The sequence below is a fragment of the Mytilus californianus genome, unplaced genomic scaffold (genome assembly GCF_021869535.1).
Source record: "Mytilus californianus isolate M0D057914Y unplaced genomic scaffold, xbMytCali1.0.p SCAF_7, whole genome shotgun sequence".
NCBI lineage: Eukaryota > Metazoa > Mollusca > Bivalvia > Mytilida > Mytilidae > Mytilus > Mytilus californianus.
The window spans coordinates 48,735,221-48,740,332 of NW_026262723.1; the positions used below are offsets into that span (position 1 = coordinate 48,735,221).

A 5,112-nucleotide genomic window follows, 5' to 3' on the forward strand; every position below is an offset into this window, starting at 1 on the left:
AAGATTATTGACTGCCAAGTCTGGATGAGACTTTTGACTTCGGAATTGCAAAATAGCCACCGTTGCCATGGAAACTTCAAAAATGTCAAAAAATTTTCAAAATGCTTTGAACGTCATGAAAATTGATATTTTTGTTAGCTGCCAAGTATAGATGAGACTTTTGACTTTGAAATTATCAAAATGGCTGCCGTTGCCATGGAAACGTTAAGAATGCGAAATTTTTTAAAATGCTCTGAATGTACTGAAAATTTACAGAAAGATGTATAGCCATGCATATATATGCATTCACTGTTAACATTTCTTGAAATGGCTGCCGCTTATTGGCAATGGGGGAAGGGTGACATCTGCTATTGCTTGCAATGGCAATTCTAGTTATTATTATTATTATTATTATGGCACCCTCAACGGAGTTGGGGTGACGTATTGTTATTCTACATTTCTTTTTTTTCTTATTATGTCACCCGTACGACAATGTCGGGTGACATATTGCTTTTCCTCCGTTTCTTTATTATGGCACCCTCAACGGAGTTGGGGGTGACATATTGTTATTCTACGTTTCTTTTTTTTCTTATTTTTATTATTATGTCACCCTGACTGAGGTCGGGTGACATATTGTTATTTTTCGATTCTTATGGCACCCTCAACGGAATTGGGGTGACATACTGTTATTCTACGTTTCTTTTTTTTTTCTTATTTTTCTTCCACACATTTTGTCCGCGCGAGTTCTTGGAATCCAATGGACCAATGTTGATGGAACTCTACTATAATGAGGACCCCCATGTAAAGTTGTGCACCTTGCTACGGAATGGTAAAAAATGGCCGCCGTCTCCATGGAAACAGCAAAAATGCGAAAAAAATCAAAGTGTTCCAAACTGGAAGAAACTCCACAGGAACTGGCATGTGCTGATTTGCAGTTTGACTGCGGAATTTTCAATATGGCTGCCGTTCCCATGGAAACAGCTAAAATATCAAAAATTCTAACTCTTTCGTTATAAGACCCAACTGGATGAAACTTTATGAAAATGTTACCCAGTATGCTAAGATGTCAAGACAATATTTGGATAGTCCAAAATGGCCGCCGTTGTCATGGAAACTGGGGGTAAGTTTTACATTGACCCTATGGGAAAATGCATAAAATCAGCATTTTCTTAAAGAGTATTTCACCAAAGTCAATGAAACTGTATTGATATATAACATGACATGTGGCAATGAGATGTCTCTTCTAGAATTTTGGAATTATCCACTGTAACCAGGGAAACAGCAAAAATGTCCAAAATTTCAAAAAAATAAAAAAGCTGCAAACTGGATGAAACTTTACAGAAATGGTAACTGGCATAGGCAGAGTTGCATTTTGAAGTTGGAATTTTCAAAATGGCCGCCATAACCATGGAAACAGCAAAAATGTCCAAAATTTCAAAATGCTCCAAACTTAATGAAACTTTACAAAAATGATAATTTGCATGTGTAGATGCACTGTTTGACTTTGGAATTTTCTAAATGGATGCCGCTCGCCTGACAATGGGGGAAAGGGTGCCATCCGCTATTGCTTGCAATGGCAAATCTAGTTTTTATTATTTTTCTTCCACACATTTTGTCTGCGCGAGTTCTTGGAATCCAATGGACCAATGTTGATGGAACTCTACTATAATGAGGACCCCCATGTAAAGTTGTGCACCTTGCTATGGAATGGTAAAAAATGGCCGCCGTTTCCATGGAAACAGCAAAAATGCGAAAAAAATCAAAGTGTTCCAAACTGGAAGAAACTCCACAGGAATGTTAACTGGCATGTGCTGATTTGCAGTTTGACTTTGAAATTTTCAAAATGGCTGCCGTAACCATGGAAACAGCAAAAATGTCAAAATTTTCAAAATGCTTCAAACTTGATCAAACTTTACAAAAATGTTAATTGACATGTGTAAATGCACTCTTTGAGTTTAGAATTTTCAAAATGGCTGCCGTTACCCTGGCAATGGGGAAGGGTGCCATCCGTTATTGCTAGCAATTACAAATCTAGTTATGGCACCCTCAACGGAGTTGGGGTGACATACTGTTATTCTACGTTTCTTTTTTTTCTTATTTTTCTTCCACACATTTTGTCCGCGCGAGTTCTTGGAATCCAAAGGATCAATGTTGATGGAACTCTACTATAATGAGGACCCCCATGTAAAGTTGTGCACCTTGCTATGGAAGGATAAAAAATGGCCGCTGTAACCATGGAAACAGCAAAAATGTCCAAAAGTTCAAAATGCTCCAAACTTAATGAAACTTTACAAAAATGATAATTTGCATGTGTAGATGCACTCTTTGACTTTCGAATTTTCTAAATGGCTGCCGCTCGCCAGGCAATGGTGGAAGGGTGCCATCCGTTATTGCTAGCAATTACAAATCTAGTTTTTATTATTTTTCTTCCACACTTTTTGTCCGCGCGAGTTCTCAGAAATGAACGGACCAATGTTGATGGAACTCAACTATAATGAGGACCCCCATCTGAAGTTGTGCACCTTGGTATGGAATGGTAAAAAATGGCCGCCGTTTCCATGGAAACAGCAAAAATGCGAAAAAAATCAAAGTGTTCCAAACTGGAAGAAACTCCACAGGAATGGTAACTGGCATGTGCTGATTTGCAGTTTGACTTTGGAATTTTCAAAATGGCTGCCGTTACCATGGAAACAGCTAAAATATCAAAAATTCTAACTCTTTCATTATAAGAACCAACTGGATGAAACTTTTTGAAAATGTTACTCAGTATGCTAAGATGTCAAGACAATATTTGGATAGTCCAAAATGGCCGCCGTTGTCATGGAAACTGGGGGCAAGTTTAACATTGACCCTATGTGAAAATGCATAAAATCAGCATTTTCTTAAGAGTATTCCACCAAAGTCAATGAAATTGTATTGATATATAACATGACATGAGGCAATGAGATGTCTGCTTTTAGAATTTTGGAATTATCCACTGTAACCATGGAAACAGCAAAAATGTCAAAAAATTCCAAAAAAAAATGAAAATGGTGCAAACTGGATGAAACTTTACAGAAATAGTAACTGGCATGGGCAGAGTTGCATTTTGAAGTTGGAATTTTCAAAATGGCCGCTGTAACCATGGCATGTGCTGATTTGCAGTTTGACTTCGCATTTTCAAAATGGCTGCCGTTACCATGGAAACAGCTACAATATCAAAAATTCTAACATTTTGTTATAAGACCCATCTGGATGAAACTTTATGAAAATGTTACCCAGTATGCTAAGATGTCAAGACAATATTTGGATAGTCAAAAATGGCTGTCGTTGTCATGGAAACTGGGGGCAAGTTTTACATTGACCCTATGGGAAAATGCATAAAATCAGCATTTTCTTAAAGAGTATTTCATCAAAATCAATGAAACTGTATTGATATATAACATGACATGTGGCAATGAGATGTCTGCTTCTAGAATTTTCGATTTATCCACAGTAACCATGGAAACAGAAAAAATGTCCAAAATTCCAAAATTAATCAAAATGCTGCAAACTTGATAAAAGTTTACAGAAATGGTAACTGGCATTTTGAAGTTGGAATTTTCAAAATGGCCGCCGTAACCATGGAAACAGCAAAAATGTCCAAAATTTTAAAATGCTCCAAACTTCAAGAAACTTTACAAAAATGATAATTTGCATGTGTAGATGCACTCTTTGACTTTGGAATTTTCTAAATGGGTGCCGCTCGCCTGGCAATGGGGGGAAGGGTGCCATCCGCTATTGCTTGCAATGGCAAATCTAGTTTTTATTATTTTTCTTCCACACATTTTTGTCCGCGCGAGTTCTTGGAATCCAATTGACCAATGTTGATGGACCCCCATTTAAAGTTGTGCACCTTGCTATGGAATGGTAAAAAATGGCCGCCGTTTCCATGGAAACTACACAAACGTGAAAAAAATCCAGTTTTTGGTTTTGGTGAATTATTACGATATGCTTAAACTAAAAATCATGATATTTTAATACAATGTAGGTGCCCACTATATACTGGTTTTGGTATGATTTTGGCAATCATTGGAACTACTATGTTGCCATGGAAACTACACCAAAAATTTCAAAAATATCAAAATGCTTCAAATTTAATGAAACTTCATAGTAACGGTGAGCAACATTGGGAGATGTGAAATTTGGCATTGGAATTTCGAAAATGTCTGCCGTTACCATGGAAACAAGGCAAAAAGGTCAAAATGCTCCAAAAACTTAAGGGTTTGGTGAATAATGTGGGTATGCTATAACTCGAAATCATCAAATTTTTATACAATGTAGTTGTCCATTATATACAGGATTTAAATGATTTTCACAATCATTAGAACTTCTATGTTACCATGGATACAGCAGCAAAATTTTCAAAATTTTCAAAATGCTTCAAACTTAATGAAACTTCACAATAATGTTGACTGGCATGTGTAGAAGTGGTAACTGGTGTTGGAATTTCCAAAATAGTTGCCGTTGTCATGGAAACTGGGGGCAAGTTTAACATTGACCCTACGGGAAAATGCATAAAATCAAAGTGAATCAAACTGTATTGATATATAACATGACACGTGGCAATGAGATGTCTGCTTTTAGAATTTTGGAATTATCCACTGTAACCATGGATACAGCAAAAATGTCCAAAGTTTCAAAAAAATAAAAATGCTGCAAACTGGATGAAACTTTACAGAAATTGTGACTGGCATAAGCAGAGTTGCATTTTGAAGTTGGAATTTTCAAAATGGCCGCGGTAACCATGGAAACAGCAAAAATGTCTAAAAGTTCAAAATGCTCCAAACTTTATGAAACTTAAGAAAAATGATAATTTGCTTGTGTAGATGCACTCTTTGAATTTGGAATTTTCTAAATGGCTGCCGCTCGCCTGGCAATGGGGGAAGGGTGCCATCCGCAATTGCTTGCAATGGCAAATCTAGTTATTATTAATTTTCTTCCACTATTTTTGTCCGGGGCAATTCTCAGAATTGAATGGACCAAAGTTGATGGAACTATGGTATAATGTAGACCACCATGCAAAGTTGTCCCTCTGACTTTGGAATGTGCAAGATGGCCATGGTTACCATGGAAACTTCTAAAATGCGAAAAAATTTCAAAATTTTAAATCTT

At 36.7% G+C, this 5,112-nt stretch overlaps 1 long non-coding RNA gene across 1 annotated transcript; it reads right to left on the reverse strand.

The window, feature by feature from the left end:
• Nucleotides 1–630: 630 nt before the first annotated feature.
• On the reverse strand, nucleotides 631–3,889 carry LOC127709779 (uncharacterized). Its single transcript, XR_007985761.1, has 2 exons — nucleotides 3,854–3,889; nucleotides 631–794 (listed from the first exon to the last, which is right to left on the reverse strand). It is a non-coding gene; the product is annotated as an uncharacterized LOC127709779 (long non-coding RNA).
• Between the last annotated feature and the right edge of the window lie 1,223 nt (nucleotides 3,890–5,112).